At 41.5% G+C, this 19,966-nt stretch overlaps 2 pseudogenes; both read left to right on the top strand.

The window, feature by feature from the left end:
* Positions 1–562: 562 nt before the first annotated feature.
* On the top strand, positions 563–9,260 carry LOC117743211 (annotated as a pseudogene).
* Positions 9,261–10,192: 932 nt separating this feature from the next.
* Positions 10,193–19,186, top strand: LOC117743227 (annotated as a pseudogene).
* The last annotated feature ends 780 nt before the right edge of the window (positions 19,187–19,966 follow it).

Genomic DNA, 19,966 nt, shown 5'->3' with positions numbered 1-19,966 from the left:
AACGTGTTCGATACACACGGCTATACCTAACCGCTGGTTGTACAGTGGTTATAGGAACACCGTCCACTCTGACTTGGGGACAACTTGACTTGTAAGTGTAAAGATAAGTTAAACAATAGTCAGAAGACACCTATTACTTTTGTTTCGTTGTTTCTATATATGTTTCTTATTCATATTCTCGCTATAAAGTCCACTGCAACAGTCTCACAAAAAAAGAAGTTACACAAGAATATTCTGTTAACAAGATACGGTTTACAGAATGTTTACCTAAATTAACCGAAAACGTAGATTATTAAGAACCAGTATGATAATAGTACAATATATATTTAGTTTGAACTCACCAAAAACAGGTATAATCAAACAGTCGGTTTGAACGTGTTGCCTCTTTTACAGAAGACCAAACATGAATAGACAGAGAATGCGCTGTTGCCCACACAAGATGACCGTACTATGTTGTCCTTTGTCATGAATGCAGATTTGGAATAAACTGCTGTTACCACAAGCCTGCTCAGCTCCATGAGATTCATTTGGCCAGGAGACATCTCACAGAGGGTTAGCAAATAACATGATGCTGTTGATTTGCTGTACACAAGTAGCAAATGCTGCCTATAATTCAGGGTGTCCATACATGTGCTATTACGATGTAAAAGTACTGTGTTTGTGTGTATCGATTTAGCCTACTTGGTGATGCAGTCCTTTTTTATACTCCAGATTTCTGGAGAGTGGTCTCGAGGACTTTTTGTGATCAAACCTGAAGATGAGGACATTCACACTGCCAATGAGCGCAGGCTAAAGGTGAAGTAGAGCGTGTTTGTTTTTCATTAAATGAGTAAAATTGGATTTCATATAATAATAACATGACGGTTCAGGGTTTGTTACATACTGTATATAGTGTTTTGTGACAATGGACATTTCTATGTTTGAGTCCTCTTACTCAATAAGGACGCAGGCATTAAATGATCTTGGGTTTTTCAGTCAGCTAATTACAGGATGAATCTATTTTAATTGAAAAATAATATAATTTTTTTTAGTTCAGAACTGCGGTAAGCTCTTATTTTAGAGGTTAATGTTTGCTGTCATTCACCTACTTGTTTTTGCTCTTTTCATGGGATATGTTAAAAAGGAATACAAATAGAATAACGGCAGTCTTATCTTTTAAGTGCCAACATCATCATGGAGCAATTGGAAGAATAATCAACAAGGATAATTTTAGTATTTTTATCCTTTTAGTTATGGGCTATAAACTTAGCAGTATAATGTTTCACTGTTGGGTGATGACTGATGAGCGATGTTGTAATGTAGTCCCTTCACTGCTTGTTTTTCCTTGTTTCAGGAGCTGATAGGTGCACCTGCAGGGAAGCTGCACACTGGCAGGAGCAGAAACGACCAGGTTTGTCTTTCTAATATTAAAGCTGTAGTTGGGTACCTGATAAAGTGAGACGCTCACTGTGCTGTGTGTGTGCACCAGGTTGTGACTGACATGAGGTTGTGGCTGAGAGATGCCATCTCAACCCTGACAGACAATGCCCTACAGCTGATGTCCACCATGGTGGAGCGGGCAGCAGCGTAAGACGGATACACACTGGGACACGCAAACACACACTTGTAGCTGTGCTTTTTAAAAGTTGCCCTATATCCTCTTTCTGAACCTCAGAGAAATTGACGTCCTCTTTCCTGGTTACACCCACATGCAGAGAGCTCAGCCAATCAGATGGAGCCACTGGATTCTCAGGTGACTTTCAATTGAGTGAATCCTACACGTTATATATATTTTTCTATATATATCTCTCTGAATGAGATGATGTTTTGTTCATATCGGTCTTGTGTGTTTGTTTCCCGACTCGCTGGTTGAACCAACCTTCAGTCATGCTGTTGCTCTAAGCAGAGATGTTGACCGACTTCTGGAGATCAAGAAAAGGGTTAATGTTTTACCTCTCGGCAGGTACGCTGTGAACACACACTAACTATCTGACACCGATTTTCACCCACAGAGGGGACCAGTTAATGAGAATGATTACCTTCGCAAAATACTTTTGCGGAGGTTATGTTTTGATCGCTGTGTATTTATTTGTAAATATGTCTGTTTGTTATTCGCATAACTCAAAAAGTATTAAACCGAATCGCATGAAATTTGGTGGGATGATTGGCTGTTTGGCTGTTATCCGGGGACCATTTGATTAGATTTTGGGAGCGATCGGGTCAAAGGTCAAAATCATAAAAATGTCAAAATCATCTTTTTACCATAGCGTTTTTAATTTGTGTCTAATTTGCATGATACTAATGCCAAAATGTTCAGAACTTAATGCCCAATCGTGTGATATCCACCACGACACAATGCCGTCATTACCCTTGTTAGCGAAATGGGGGTCAAAGGTCAGGGACTCACGACCTTCCAAAATGTGCGTTTTGTGTTTTCGGCTGTTTGCAGAGACCTTTTTGCATGATGGTCAACGACTAGGACCGGAACAAATGCTCAAGCAGGACGTTAAATGCTTTCGAGTTGAGAGGCCCCTCGACCACGGTATTCACAGAGGAGGCATTATGATTCAGGCTCCACAGGGGATGGCTCCAGCGAGTTTGGACAGACTATCCACAGCACTGGAGTACACAGGAATCGCCCTCCACACCCACCGAAGGACAATCAACATCGTGACCGTGTACAGGCCTCCATCGCAGGGTCCTACGATTTTCAAAGATCGTCTTCAACAACTAATGACCACACTGGACACAGAAAACCTGACGGTCCTCCTCGGAGATTTCAATTTTGACCTGCTGGACACCCCTAACCATGACATCCTCCAGCTGATGGCTCACCACGGTTTCAGTCAGTGTGTAACCGGACCAACGACTGACCAAGGATCACTGCTGGACCACGTCTACGTCAACCAGCCAGTCACTGTACATGTGGATGTCGTGGACACATATTATTCAGACCACGATATCATTTGCGTCTCTCTGCAAATGTGACTTTTCACCTATGATGAGATGTATTCCTACTTCTAGTTCTTGTATATTATACACAATTATCACTGGTTCATGTATGACTGCACACGCTTAGGTCAGTTAGAATACTACGTTTTATTTTCGGCTGATGTATTGTTAGTAACATCTAGTTCATGTATTGTGTTTCAATAGGAGTATATATGGTGTTGTAAGTCTTCTCAAATTATTCTCAACGCAAACAAAAGTTTCAAAATTAATAAACAAAATCACAGGTATTAATCTTCATGCATTTGGCCTTGATGTTTCAATGGTAATGTTCAGGGAACTTGTTTCACGAACGTCCGGTTTTGGACATGTATGTTCAGGTACTTGTCCAAACAATTAATAAAATACATATCAACAGAACAACCATTTCTGTGTCTTATATCTTCGCAGCACATACAGTCCAAATTGTATCAAATACCACTACATGGTTTTCTTTCGAAATTAATAAATCAAGGCTGATGTTCATACATAATTATTTTGTGATGTTTACCACAATATCTGGTATCAAGTTACATCAATTTACTGTTCCCCACACTCTCATGCCAAGTACCAAAAAGTGGCTGCGGCGAAGGTATGCGCTCTACCGAGTGCCCGTTCTAGTTTGAGTATAGATTATTAACGTGCTATTGAACACCACATTACAGAGTAATAGATGTTGAGCTTGTGAAGCGTTTACTGTCGCGCTGCGACAAACGGCTGTTTTAATAATCTATGAATATATGTATTTAGTTTAATGTGTATTTATTCAGTTTGTTGAATTGATTGATCGTCTATTAATTGGTTTACAGATATTTTGACGACTATTTTGCATTATTAAACGTTTTTAGTCACAGGTGACGTCACGGAAAACACACCCAAAGTTAAGAGGTTACACATGCCTGGAGGTTAAAAGAGGTATTGCTCTGTGCAACAGGATTTTAAAATATATAGATATAACTATATATATATAAAAAAATATTGTTGCATGTGTGTATATATATGTATATTTAAGTATATTTAAGTATATATATATATATATATATATATATATATACTTTTATATAACTATATATATATAATATATATAAGTGTGTGTATATATATCCCGTGGCGAGCACAGAAGTCCAATAGCGAGACACCATATATGAATGTATGGTGTGTATATATATATCTATATATATATAGATATATATATATTTATATATATATATAGTATGTATCGCTCCCCCCCCTCCCACCTCCCCCCTCCCCCCTCTGCTTGCGTGAAGCAACCAGTTGGCACTTCGTCAGCAGTGAAGGAAGTGCACAATGCATCACTCCTACCGCCCCCCCACTCCGACTGCGCGCGTGCCTGCCAGAGAGGGTGTAGGGAGCAGAGTGCCCCCTCCAGCCTCTCCCTCCCCTTACTGTTTGCCCACCGTGCAAGCAGTGGGGGGAGGGGGGAGGGGGGAGGGGGCAGAGATCTAACTCTGCTCCCTCCACCCTCCCCCTCCCCTTACTGTTTGCCCACCGTGCAAGCAGTGGGGGGAGGGGGGAGGGGGGAGGGGGCAGAGATCTAACTCTGCTCCCTCCACCCTCCCCGGTCCCCTTACTGTTTGCCCACCTCGCAAGCAGTAAGGGGAGGGGGAGGGGGGAGGGGGCAGAGATCTAACTCTGCTCCCTCCCCCCTCCCCGGTCCCCTTACTGTTTGCCCACCTCGCAAGCAGTAAGGGGAGGGAGCAGAGTGGAGGGGGCAGAGATCTGGCTCATCTCTGCTCCCTCCACCCTCCCCGGTCCCAGTCTAAGGAGTCTGTTGGAAATCACTTCTATTTATATCTTTGCTTCTGTTTTCCGTGATGTCACTGCCTACGTGGCAGAGTCTTTGATCTCTCTCAGTGACGTCACAGGTGACGTCACTGAGAGAGATCAAAGCCTCAAATAACTGCTATACGCTGCCAGTGACATCATCTGTTCTGAGTTGTGGGGGAGGAGCTACTTTTCTTTTGTTGTTATTTGAGTCTTTGATCTCTCTCAGTGACGTCACAGGTGACGTCACTGAGAGAGATCAAAGCCTCAAATAACTGCTATACGCTGCCAGTGACATCATCTGTTCTGAGTTGTGGGGGAGGAGCTACTTTTCTTTTGTTGTTATTTGAGTCTTTGATCTCTCTCAGTGACGTCACAGGTGACGTCACTGAGAGAGATCAAAGCCTCAAATAACTGCTATACGCTGCCAGTGACATCATCTGTTCTGAGTTGTGGGGGAGGAGCTACTTTTCTTTTGTTGTGACATCACTGTTGTGACATCACTGAGAGAGATCAAAGCCTCAAATAACTGCTATACGCTGCCAGTGACATCATCTGTTCTGAGTTGTGGGGGAGGAGCTACTTTTCTTTTGTTGTTATTTGAGTCTTTGATCTCTCTCAGTGACGTCACAGGTGACGTCACTGAGAGAGATCAAAGCCTCAAATAACTGCTATACGCTGCCAGTGACATCATCTGTTCTGAGTTGTGGGGGAGGAGCTACTTTTCTTTTGTTGTTATTTGAGTCTTTGATCTCTCTCAGTGACGTCACAGGTGACGTCACTGAGAGAGATCAAAGCCTCAAATAACTGCTATACGCTGCCAGTGACATCATCTGTTCTGAGTTGTGGGGGAGGAGCTACTTTTCTTTTGTTGTGACATCACTGTTGTGACATCACTGAGAGAGATCAAAGCCTCAAATAACTGCTATACGCTGCCAGTGACATCATCTGTTCTGAGTTGTGGGGGAGGAGCTACTTTTCTTTTGTTGTGACATCAGAATAAACTGATGTCACTGGTAGCAGTTATTTGAGTCACAGGTGACGTCACGGAAAACACACCCAAAGTTATAAATAGAAGTGACTTCCACCAGACTTCTTAGACGGGGACCGGGGAGGGTGGAGGGAGCAGAGTAGAATCTCTGCCCCCTCCACCCTCCCCCCTCCCCTTACTGCTTGCACGGTGGGCAAACGGTAAGGGGAGGGGGGAGGGTGGAGGGGGCAGAGACGCCACTCTGCTCCCTCCACCCTCTCTGGCAGGCGCACAAGCGGTGGGGGGAGGGGGGAGGTTGGAGGGATGCATACTGTATATTTACATATACAGTATGCATCCCTCCAACCTTACTGCTTGCGCGGGGTGCAAACAGTAAGGGGTATATATATATATATATATATATATATATATATATATATACACATTATATATATATATATATATATATATATATATATATATATATATATACACATCATATATATATATATACACACCATATATATACAGTATGTATCTCTGGCCTGAATGTTACCATAGTGCAGCAGACAGATAGAAAACCTCTTTAATTTCTTAAAAGTTGGTTTAATTTAGTTTTTGGCCAGAAGATGAACCATCTAGGCGCATCTCGCCCCTCCCCCTCCCCTTACTGTTTGCACCCCGCAGTTGTTGTTGTTTTCAGTGGCGCCATCGCTGGAACCCCATTCGACATCGACAGGGAGCTGCTGCGGAAAGGTCAGGCTACTAAAATACTACCAGATTATTAGTCTCCTGTCAAACGTGCACTCATGAGGCAGCTGTCTTTTGTGTCTTGTTTGTTAATGAAATGCGTATTTCACATCTCCTCATCGGTAGAGTTGGAGTTTGATAGCATCAGTCTTAACAGCATGGATGCCACGGGCCAACGGGACTTTGTGGGTACGTAAACCATACATGAGTGTCAGCTCTCATCTATTACAATGAAATGGCCCTTTTTCTGTTTTCCTAAGTGACCTCTTGTTTGCATGTGTGTTTCTTTAGCGGAGTTCTTGTTCTGGGCTTCGTTGTGTTTGACCCATCTCAGTAAGATGGCCGAGGACCTGATGCTGTACAGCACAAAAGAGTTCTCCTTTATCTCTCTCTCTGACGCTTACAGGTGAGTTTAGCTTTTATTACGTGGTCCTTAATTTACAGTTTGCTTATGTTCTTAAGGCTGCACACACTTTAAAACATTAATTTGTGGTTATTTACTTCTCCATGTGTGCATTAATTAATATTTAATATGTTTAAAGCTCTGGGTGAATTTTAATGGTGAGTGATGTTTGTAAAACATTGATTACTGCACTTGATGATAAATGTGTACATCTGATCATTTTAATAGAAATTCATTAATGTAACCTTTTTTTTGTCAAATGTCAAAATGTGTGATATATTTGTATAATTTCATCAAACATATGTGATTAGACACGGTTGCTTCCTGTTTCAATGCCAAAATAAATCCTTTTCTAATCTTTTACTGATCATAAAAGGATGAATGTGTCAATGTGCATTGACCGCAGACTTTTCACTCTGTCCACCATCAGCTAGAAGCTTTTGTCTGTAAGATCAGATCCTTCATGGGACTTTCTGCAGAATCAAAGCTTTCTTGTCAAACTTTTGACTTTCCGTATTTCAGTGTGCTGGGTTCATGATGACACTGAAGGGCCTGCCCAGCAGCTACAACAAAGACCTGCAGGTATGAAAGTGTGTCTTTGTGCTTTCACTTCATAAAAGGACTTTCTCTCTAACTTTACACACTGTCCTTCTTCACCAGGAGGACAAGGAGGCCATGTTTGACTGCTATGATACGGTTCACGCTGTGCTGCAGGTGACAACTGGAGTCATGTCAACTCTCAAGGTCAGAGACTTAAAACATTATTTTGAAAAAAACTTGGTTGTGACTACTTGCTTTTACTTTTATATAAAACCTTTTTCTTTTTTGTTACACCCAAGAAAAAAAGTGTTCAGAGTCTGTCACTGTTTGTCGTTGCATTGTCAGAGGCACATAATGTAGAAACCATGCATGTATAAAGAAGGTGATATTTACAACATCCCAGATTCACCAATTTCACAGCACTGCAAACTATTTCCTGATCTTGGTTTGATAGCCTTTTAATGTTCCTCCTGTAAAAAGCAGCATTGTCGACTTGTAACAAACATTAAAAGAGGAGAAAATGTATTCAAACTGATTTGGATTCAATTAGATTGTCGGCTGACAATAAGTGATTTTCCTTTCAAAAGACAACATGACAATGATTCTGTTTTCGTTGATGTTTTAGATTAACCAGAGTGTGATGGAAGCCGCTCTCAGTTCGGACATGTTGGCTACTGACTTGGCCTACTACCTTGTGAGGAAGGGGGTGAGTGGTGTTTAGCTATACTCCCATTCAAATGCAAATTGCAAGAGTATTTTAATTTTTTTACCAAATTTGATTCTAAATAATCTGAAGCTGAAGAAGGAGGCCTTTCGAGCCTGATTGGTCGAGGGGTCTCCTGAAGCAGCTGACGGGTACCGGCAAGCCAGAAGAGCTACAGCTGCGGACAAAAGAACTAATATATGATTTAATGTGTATTTGTGTGTAATCGTGTGTTATTCTGTGTTGCAGGTGCCGTTCAGAGAGGCCCATGGTATTTCAGGTAAAGCTGTGTTTGCAGCTGAATCCAAAAATATCGCCCTGAATCAACTCACTGTGGGTGACCTGAGTGCTGTTAGGTGACTCTCTTCTTCTCATTCTAACATTAAACACCTTGTTTAATGAAACAGGATTGTTAGGATTTTCTACAACAGCCATTTAGATTTTCTCAATTTACCCTCTCTTTCTCCATTTCAGCCCTCTGTTTGGAAGTGACGTATCCTCAGTGTGGGACTACAGGAGCAGTGTGGAGCAGTACAGCGCCCCCGGAGGCACAGCCAAGTGTAGCGTTGCTGCACAGGTAGAACACCTGAGGAACTGGCTCCATGTTTTAGTTTGTACTGCAGAACGCCCTGTGGATTTTCACTCCGATGCCTCTCGACAACCTGTTCACGGTTTTTAGTTGGAACTATAAAGCATGGATCCGCCTTTTTCGGAGAATCATCAGGATGCTCAATAATGCAAATTCCTCCACTTTGGGGAAGGAATCCGAAGTGTGTTAACAGAACATCAGGCAATGTCTGATCAGCACCGATCCTCAACAACGCCCAGTCATGCTTGTGCCCTGACGCATCATGGCAGTTTTCAAATCCAGCAACTTCTTCCACTTCTACTCCTGACTCCATCTGGCCTACACTTTCATAAGAGAAATCGACTGTGAGCTTCTCATTAAGCTGCCCTGTACTCTCATTTTTTCTTTTTCAGGCTGAGTTGTAATGACAGACAAGAAGGTGATGTAGTATCTTACCAACAAGAAAAGGTCATACAAATTATTAACTGTTACAGTACACATGGAATCCTCATTATCAATGATATGTATTGTGATTTACTAATGACACCGCAATAAAAACCACAGATGTAACATGGCCATTAGTCTTTTTTGCGTGTGGCATGACAACATTGTATTAAACCTATCCAACCAGTGTGTGCACCTCTTTTGTTACTGGAGCACCTATATCTCGCTCACTCTTATACACAAAACTTAAGAGACCAAACGAAACCTAATGTGCATCGTATTAAACCAAGGAATGTATAACCTATTAACCAAATTAATAACAATACATATGCCTAAAATAATATTAGATTTCAACAAAATAGTAAATGCCGATTTTGTATAACTTAAAATTGGCATGATGCCCTATTACATATTTATATAATCAGCAACTCATATCCAAGCAACCAATACCACAGATAAAGTGTTTTGTCATTACTTTAGGCTAATGTGAGTAATATGTAAACGTGTTCGATACACACGGCTATACCTAACCGCTGGTTGTACAGTGGTTATAGGAACACCGTCCACTCTGACTTGGGGACAACTTGACTTGTAAGTGTAAAGATAAGTTAAACAATAGTCAGAAGACACCTATTACTTTTGTTTCGTTGTTTCTATATATGTTTCTTATTCATATTCTCGCTATAAAGTCCACTGCAACAGTCTCACAAAAAAAGAAGTTACACAAGAATATTCTGTTAACAAGATACGGTTTACAGAATGTTTACCTAAATTAACCGAAAACGTAGATTATTAAGAACCAGTATGATAATAGTACAATATATATTTAGTTTGAACTCACCAAAAACAGGTATAATCAAACAGTCGGTTTGAACGTGTTGCCTCTTTTACAGAAGACCAAACATGAATAGACAGAGAATGCGCTGTTGCCCACACAAGATGACCGTACTATGTTGTCCTTTGTCATGAATGCAGATTTGGAATAAACTGCTGTTACCACAAGCCTGCTCAGCTCCATGAGATTCATTTGGCCAGGAGACATCTCACAGAGGGTTAGCAAATAACATGATGCTGTTGATTTGCTGTACACAAGTAGCAAATGCTGCCTATAATTCAGGGTGTCCATACATGTGCTATTACGATGTAAAAGTACTGTGTTTGTGTGTATCGATTTAGCCTACTTGGTGATGCAGTCCTTTTTTATACTCCAGATTTCTGGAGAGTGGTCTCGAGGACTTTTTGTGATCAAACCTGAAGATGAGGACATTCACACTGCCAATGAGCGCAGGCTAAAGGTGAAGTAGAGCGTGTTTGTTTTTCATTAAATGAGTAAAATTGGATTTCATATAATAATAACATGACTGTTCAGGGTTTGTTACATACTGTATATAGTGTTTTGTGACAATGGACATTTCTATGTTTGAGTCCTCTTACTCAATAAGGACGCAGGCATTAAATGATCTTGGGTTTTTCAGTCATCTAATTACAGGATGAATCTATTTTAATTGAAAAATAATATAATTTTTTTTAGTTCAGAACTGCGGTAAGCTCTTATTTTAGAGGTTAATGTTTGCTGTCATTCACCTACTTGTTTTTGCTCTTTTCATGGGATATGTTAAAAAGGAATACAAATAGAATAACGGCAGTCTTATCTTTTAAGTGCCAACATCATCATGGAGCAATTGGAAGAATAATCAACAAGGATAATTTTAGTATTTTTATCCTTTTAGTTATGGGCTATAAACTTAGCAGTATAATGTTTCACTGTTGGGTGATGACTGATGAGCGATGTTGTAATGTAGTCCCTTCACTGCTTGTTTTTCCTTGTTTCAGGAGCTGATAGGTGCACCTGCAGGGAAGCTGCACACTGGCAGGAGCAGAAACGACCAGGTTTGTCTTTCTAATATTAAAGCTGTAGTTGGGTACCTGATAAAGTGAGACGCTCACTGTGCTGTGTGTGTGCACCAGGTTGTGACTGACATGAGGTTGTGGCTGAGAGATGCCATCTCAACCCTGACAGACAATGCCCTACAGCTGATGTCCACCATGGTGGAGCGGGCAGCAGCGTAAGACGGATACACACTGGGACACGCAAACACACACTTGTAGCTGTGCTTTTTAAAAGTTGCCCTATATCCTCTTTCTGAACCTCAGAGAAATTGACGTCCTCTTTCCTGGTTACACCCACATGCAGAGAGCTCAGCCAATCAGATGGAGCCACTGGATTCTCAGGTGACTTTCAATTGAGTGAATCCTACACGTTATATATATTTTTCTATATATATCTCTCTGAATGAGATGATGTTTTGTTCATATCGGTCTTGTGTGTTTGTTTCCCGACTCGCTGGTTGAACCAACCTTCAGTCATGCTGTTGCTCTAAGCAGAGATGTTGACCGACTTCTGGAGATCAAGAAAAGGGTTAATGTTTTACCTCTCGGCAGGTACGCTGTGAACACACACTAACTATCTGACACCGATTTTCACCCACAGAGGGGACCAGTTAATGAGAATGATTACCTTCGCAAAATACTTTTGCGGAGGTTATGTTTTGATCGCTGTGTATTTATTTGTAAATATGTCTGTTTGTTATTCGCATAACTCAAAAAGTATTAAACCGAATCGCATGAAATTTGGTGGGATGATTGGCTGTTTGGCTGTTATCCGGGGACCATTTGATTAGATTTTGGGAGCGATCGGGTCAAAGGTCAAAATCATAAAAATGTCAAAATCATCTTTTTACCATAGCGTTTTTAATTTGTGTCTAATTTGCATGATACTAATGCCAAAATGTTCAGAACTTAATGCCCAATCGTGTGATATCCACCACGACACAATGCCGTCATTACCCTTGTTAGCGAAATGGGGGTCAAAGGTCAGGGACTCACGACCTTCCAAAATGTGCGTTTTGTGTTTTCGGCTGTTTGCAGAGACCTTTTTGCATGATGGTCAACGACTAGGACCGGAACAAATGCTCAAGCAGGACGTTAAATGCTTTCGAGTTGAGAGGCCCCTCGACCACGGTATTCACAGAGGAGGCATTATGATTCAGGCTCCACAGGGGATGGCTCCAGCGAGTTTGGACAGACTATCCACAGCACTGGAGTACACAGGAATCGCCCTCCACACCCACCGAAGGACAATCAACATCGTGACCGTGTACAGGCCTCCATCGCAGGGTCCTACGATTTTCAAAGATCGTCTTCAACAACTAATGACCACACTGGACACAGAAAACCTGACGGTCCTCCTCGGAGATTTCAATTTTGACCTGCTGGACACCCCTAACCATGACATCCTCCAGCTGATGGCTCACCACGGTTTCAGTCAGTGTGTAACCGGACCAACGACTGACCAAGGATCACTGCTGGACCACGTCTACGTCAACCAGCCAGTCACTGTACATGTGGATGTCGTGGACACATATTATTCAGACCACGATATCATTTGCGTCTCTCTGCAAATGTGACTTTTCACCTATGATGAGATGTATTCCTACTTCTAGTTCTTGTATATTATACACAATTATCACTGGTTCATGTATGACTGCACACGCTTAGGTCAGTTAGAATACTACGTTTTATTTTCGGCTGATGTATTGTTAGTAACATCTAGTTCATGTATTGTGTTTCAATAGGAGTATATATGGTGTTGTAAGTCTTCTCAAATTATTCTCAACGCAAACAAAAGTTTCAAAATTAATAAACAAAATCACAGGTATTAATCTTCATGCATTTGGCCTTGATGTTTCAATGGTAATGTTCAGGGAACTTGTTTCACGAACGTCCGGTTTTGGACATGTATGTTCAGGTACTTGTCCAAACAATTAATAAAATACATATCAACAGAACAACCATTTCTGTGTCTTATATCTTCGCAGCACATACAGTCCAAATTGTATCAAATACCACTACATGGTTTTCTTTCGAAATTAATAAATCAAGGCTGATGTTCATACATAATTATTTTGTGATGTTTACCACAATATCTGGTATCAAGTTACATCAATTTACTGTTCCCCACACTCTCATGCCAAGTACCAAAAAGTGGCTGCGGCGAAGGTATGCGCTCTACCGAGTGCCCGTTCTAGTTTGAGTATAGATTATTAACGTGCTATTGAACACCACATTACAGAGTAATAGATGTTGAGCTTGTGAAGCGTTTACTGTCGCGCTGCGACAAACGGCTGTTTTAATAATCTATGAATATATGTATTTAGTTTAATGTGTATTTATTCAGTTTGTTGAATTGATTGATCGTCTATTAATTGGTTTACAGATATTTTGACGACTATTTTGCATTATTAAACGTTTTTAGTCACAGGTGACGTCACGGAAAACACACCCAAAGTGAAGAGGTTACACATGCCTGGAGGTTAAAAGAGGTATTGCTCTGTGCAACAGGATTTTAAAATATATAGATATAACTATATATATATAAAAAAATATTGTTGCATGTGTGTATATATATGTATATTTAAGTATATTTAAGTATATATATATATATATATATATATACTTTTATATAACTATATATATATAATATATATAAGTGTGTGTATATATATCCCGTGGCGAGCACAGAAGTCCAATAGCGAGACACCATATATGAATGTATGGTGTGTATATATATATCTATATATATATAGATATATATATATTTATATATATATATAGTATGTATCGCTCCCCCCCCTCCCACCTCCCCCCTCCCCCCTCTGCTTGCGTGAAGCAACCAGTTGGCACTTCGTCAGCAGTGAAGGAAGTGCACAATGCATCACTCCTACCGCCCCCCCACTCCGACTGCGCGCGTGCCTGCCAGAGAGGGTGTAGGGAGCAGAGTGCCCCCTCCAGCCTCTCCCTCCCCTTACTGTTTGCCCACCGTGCAAGCAGTGGGGGGAGGGGGGAGGGGGGAGGGGGCAGAGATCTAACTCTGCTCCCTCCACCCTCCCCCTCCCCTTACTGTTTGCCCACCGTGCAAGCAGTGGGGGGAGGGGGGAGGGGGGAGGGGGCAGAGATCTAACTCTGCTCCCTCCACCCTCCCCGGTCCCCTTACTGTTTGCCCACCTCGCAAGCAGTAAGGGGAGGGGGAGGGGGGAGGGGGCAGAGATCTAACTCTGCTCCCTCCCCCCTCCCCGGTCCCCTTACTGTTTGCCCACCTCGCAAGCAGTAAGGGGAGGGAGCAGAGTGGAGGGGGCAGAGATCTGGCTCATCTCTGCTCCCTCCACCCTCCCCGGTCCCAGTCTAAGGAGTCTGTTGGAAATCACTTCTATTTATATCTTTGCTTCTGTTTTCCGTGATGTCACTGCCTACGTGGCAGAGTCTTTGATCTCTCTCAGTGACGTCACAGGTGACGTCACTGAGAGAGATCAAAGCCTCAAATAACTGCTATACGCTGCCAGTGACATCATCTGTTCTGAGTTGTGGGGGAGGAGCTACTTTTCTTTTGTTGTTATTTGAGTCTTTGATCTCTCTCAGTGACGTCACAGGTGACGTCACTGAGAGAGATCAAAGCCTCAAATAACTGCTATACGCTGCCAGTGACATCATCTGTTCTGAGTTGTGGGGGAGGAGCTACTTTTCTTTTGTTGTTATTTGAGTCTTTGATCTCTCTCAGTGACGTCACAGGTGACGTCACTGAGAGAGATCAAAGCCTCAAATAACTGCTATACGCTGCCAGTGACATCATCTGTTCTGAGTTGTGGGGGAGGAGCTACTTTTCTTTTGTTGTGACATCACTGTTGTGACATCACTGAGAGAGATCAAAGCCTCAAATAACTGCTATACGCTGCCAGTGACATCATCTGTTCTGAGTTGTGGGGGAGGAGCTACTTTTCTTTTGTTGTTATTTGAGTCTTTGATCTCTCTCAGTGACGTCACAGGTGACGTCACTGAGAGAGATCAAAGCCTCAAATAACTGCTATACGCTGCCAGTGACATCATCTGTTCTGAGTTGTGGGGGAGGAGCTACTTTTCTTTTGTTGTGACATCAGAATAAACTGATGTCACTGGTAGCAGTTATTTGAGTCTTTGATCTCTCTCAGTGACGTCACAGGTGACGTCACTGAGAGAGATCAAAGCCTCAAATAACTGCTATACGCTGCCAGTGACATCATCTGTTCTGAGTTGTGGGGGAGGAGCTACTTTTCTTTTGTTGTTATTTGAGTCTTTGATCTCTCTCAGTGATGTCACAGGTGACGTCACTGAGAGAGATCAAAGCCTCAAATAACTGCTATACGCTGCCAGTGACATCATCTGTTCTGAGTTGTGGGGGAGGAGCTACTTTTCTTTTGTTGTTATTTGAGTCTTTGATCTCTCTCAGTGACGTCACCTGTGACGTCACTGAGAGAGATCAAAGCCTCAAATAACTGCTATACGCTGCCAGTGACATCATCTGTTCTGAGTTGTGGGGGAGGAGCTACTTTTCTTTTGTTGTGACATCACTGTTGTGACATTACTGAGAGAGATCAAAGCCTCAAATAACTGCTATACGCTGCCAGTGACATCATCTGTTCTGAGTTGTGGGGGAGGAGCTACTTTTCTTTTGTTGTGACATCAGAATAAACTGATGTCACTGGTAGCAGTTATTTGAGTCACAGGTGACGTCACGGAAAACACACCCAAAGTTATAAATAGAAGTGACTTCCACCAGACTTCTTAGACGGGGACCGGGGAGGGTGGAGGGAGCAGAGTAGAATCTCTGCCCCCTCCACCCTCCCCCCTCCCCTTACTGCTTGCACGGTGGGCAAACGGTAAGGGGAGGGGGGAGGGTGGAGGGGGCAGAGACGCCACTCTGCTCCCTCCACCCTCTCTGGCAGGCGCACAAGCGGTGGGGGGAGGGGGGAGGTTGGAGGGATGCATACTGTATATTTACATATACAGTATGCATCCCTCCAACCTTACTGCTTGCGCGGGGTGCAAACAGTAAGGGGTATATATATATATATATATATATATATATATATATACACATTATATATATATATATATATATATATATATATATTTATATATACACATCATATATATATATACACACCATATATATACAGTATGTATCTCTGGCCTGAATGTTACCATAGTGCAGCAGACAGATAGAAAACCTCTTTAATTTCTTAAAAGTTGGTTTAATTTAGTTTTTGGCCAGAAGATGAACCATCTAGGCGCATCTCGCCCCTCCCCCTCCCCTTACTGTTTGCACCCCGCAGTTGTTGTTGTTTTCAGTGGCGCCATCGCTGGAACCCCATTCGACATCGACAGGGAGCTGCTGCGGAAAGGTCAGGCTACTAAAATACTACCAGATTATTAGTCTCCTGTCAAACGTGCACTCATGAGGCAGCTGTCTTTTGTGTCTTGTTTGTTAATGAAATGCGTATTTCACATCTCCTCATCGGTAGAGTTGGAGTTTGATAGCATCAGTCTTAACAGCATGGATGCCACGGGCCAACGGGACTTTGTGGGTACGTAAACCATACATGAGTGTCAGCTCTCATCTATTACAATGAAATGGCCCTTTTTCTGTTTTCCTAAGTGACCTCTTGTTTGCATGTGTGTTTCTTTAGCGGAGTTCTTGTTCTGGGCTTCGTTGTGTTTGACCCATCTCAGTAAGATGGCCGAGGACCTGATGCTGTACAGCACAAAAGAGTTCTCCTTTATCTCTCTCTCTGACGCTTACAGGTGAGTTTAGCTTTTATTACGTGGTCCTTAATTTACAGTTTGCTTATGTTCTTAAGGCTGCACACACTTTAAAACATTAATTTGTGGTTATTTACTTCTCCATGTGTGCATTAATTAATATTTAATATGTTTAAAGCTCTGGGTGAATTTTAATGGTGAGTGATGTTTGTAAAACATTGATTACTGCACTTGATGATAAATGTGTACATCTGATCATTTTAATAGAAATTCATTAATGTAACCTTTTTTTTGTCAAATGTCAAAATGTGTGATATATTTGTATAATTTCATCAAACATATGTGATTAGACACGGTTGCTTCCTGTTTCAATGCCAAAATAAATCCTTTTCTAATCTTTTACTGATCATAAAAGGATGAATGTGTCAATGTGCATTGACCGCAGACTTTTCACTCTGTCCACCATCAGCTAGAAGCTTTTGTCTGTAAGATCAGATCCTTCATGGGACTTTCTGCAGAATCAAAGCTTTCTTGTCAAACTTTTGACTTTCCGTATTTCAGTGTGCTGGGTTCATGATGACACTGAAGGGCCTGCCCAGCAGCTACAACAAAGACCTGCAGGTATGAAAGTGTGTCTTTGTGCTTTCACTTCATAAAAGGACTTTCTCTCTAACTTTACACACTGTCCTTCTTCACCAGGAGGACAAGGAGGCCATGTTTGACTGCTATGATACGGTTCACGCTGTGCTGCAGGTGACAACTGGAGTCATGTCAACTCTCAAGGTCAGAGACTTAAAACATTATTTTGAAAAAAACTTGGTTGTGACTACTTGCTTTTACTTTTATATAAAACCTTTTTCTTTTTTGTTACACCCAAGAAAAAAAGTGTTCAGAGTCTGTCACTGTTTGTCGTTGCATTGTCAGAGGCACATAATGTAGAAACCATGCATGTATAAAGAAGGTGATATTTACAACATCCCAGATTCACCAATTTCACAGCACTGCAAACTATTTCCTGATCTTGGTTTGATAGCCTTTTAATGTTCCTCCTGTAAAAAGCAGCATTGTCGACTTGTAACAAACATTAAAAGAGGAGAAAATGTATTCAAACTGATTTGGATTCAATTAGATTGTCGGCTGACAATAAGTGATTTTCCTTTCAAAAGACAACATGACAATGATTCTGTTTTCGTTGATGTTTTAGATTAACCAGAGTGTGATGGAAGCCGCTCTCAGTTCGGACATGTTGGCTACTGACTTGGCCTACTACCTTGTGAGGAAGGGGGTGAGTGGTGTTTAGCTATACTCCCATTCAAATGCAAATTGCAAGAGTATTTTAATTTTTTTACCAAATTTGATTCTAAATAATCTGAAGCTGAAGAAGGAGGCCTTTCGAGCCTGATTGGTCGAGGGGTCTCCTGAAGCAGCTGACGGGTACCGGCAAGCCAGAAGAGCTACAGCTGCGGACAAAAGAACTAATATATGATTTAATGTGTATTTGTGTGTAATCGTGTGTTATTCTGTGTTGCAGGTGCCGTTCAGAGAGGCCCATGGTATTTCAGGTAAAGCTGTGTTTGCAGCTGAATCCAAAAATATCGCCCTGAATCAACTCACTGTGGGTGACCTGAGTGCTGTTAGGTGACTCTCTTCTTCTCATTCTAACATTAAACACCTTGTTTAATGAAACAGGATTGTTAGGATTTTCTACAACAGCCATTTAGGTTTTCTCAATTTACCCTCTCTTTCTCCATTTCAGCCCTCTGTTTGGAAGTGACGTATCCTCAGTGTGGGACTACAGGAGCAGTGTGGAGCAGTACAGCGCCCCCGGAGGCACAGCCAAGTGTAGCGTTGCTGCACAGGTAGAACACCTGAGGAACTGGCTCCATGTTTTAGTTTGTACTGCAGAACGCCCTGTGGATTTTCACTCCGATGCCTCTCGACAACCTGTTCACGGTTTTTAGTTGGAACTATAAAGCATGGATCCGCCTTTTTCGGAGAATCATCAGGATGCTCAATAATGCAAATTCCTCCACTTTGGGGAAGGAATCCGAAGTGTGTTAACAGAACATCAGGCAATGTCTGATCAGCACCGATCCTCAACAACGCCCAGTCATGCTTGTGCCCTGACGCATCATGGCAGTTTTCAAATCCAGCAACTTCTTCCACTTCTACTCCTGACTCCATCTGGCCTACACTTTCATAAGAGAAATCGACTGTGAGCTTCTCATTAAGCTGCCCTGTACTCTCATTTTTTCTTTTTCAGGCTGAGTTGTAATGACAGACAAGAAGGTGATGTAGTATCTTACCAACAAGAAAAGGTCATACAAATTATTAACTGTTACAGTACACATGGAATCCTCATTATCAATGATATGTATTGTGATTTACTAATGACACCGCAATAAAAACCACAGATGTAACATGGCCATTAGTCTTTTTTGCGTGTGGCATGACAACATTGTATTAAACCTATCCAACCAGTGTGTGCACCTCTTTTGTTACTGGAGCACCTATATCTCGCTCACTCTTATACACAAAACTTAAGAGACCAAACGAAACCTAATGTGCATCGTATTAAACCAAGGAATGTATAACCTATTAACCAAATTAATAACAATACATATGCCTAAAATAATATTAGATTTCAACAAAATAGTAAATGCCGATTTTGTATAACTTAAAATTGGCATGATGCCCTATTACATATTTATATAATCAGCAACTCATATCCAAGCAACCAATACCACAGATAAAGTGTTTTGTCATTACTTTAGGCTAATGTGAGTAATATGTAAACGTGTTCGATACACACGGCTATACCTAACCGCTGGTTGTACAGTGGTTATAGGAACACCGTCCACTCTGACTTGGGGACAACTTGACTTGTAAGTGTAAAGATAAGTTAAACAATAGTCAGAAGACACCTATTACTTTTGTTTCGTTGTTTCTATATATGTTTCTTATTCATATTCTCGCTATAAAGTCCACTGCAACAGTCTCACAAAAAAAGAAGTTACACAAGAATATTCTGTTAACAAGATACGGTTTACAGAATGTTTACCTAAATTAACCGAAAACGTAGATTATTAAGAACCAGTATGATAATAGTACAATATATATTTAGTTTGAACTCACCAAAAACAGGTATAATCAAACAGTCGGTTTGAACGTGTTGCCTCTTTTACAGAAGACCAAACATGAATA

This window comes from Cyclopterus lumpus, chromosome 14 (genome assembly GCF_009769545.1).
Source record: "Cyclopterus lumpus isolate fCycLum1 chromosome 14, fCycLum1.pri, whole genome shotgun sequence".
Classification (NCBI taxonomy): domain Eukaryota; kingdom Metazoa; phylum Chordata; class Actinopteri; order Perciformes; family Cyclopteridae; genus Cyclopterus; species Cyclopterus lumpus.
This window is presented reverse-complemented; position numbering and strand designations above follow the sequence as displayed.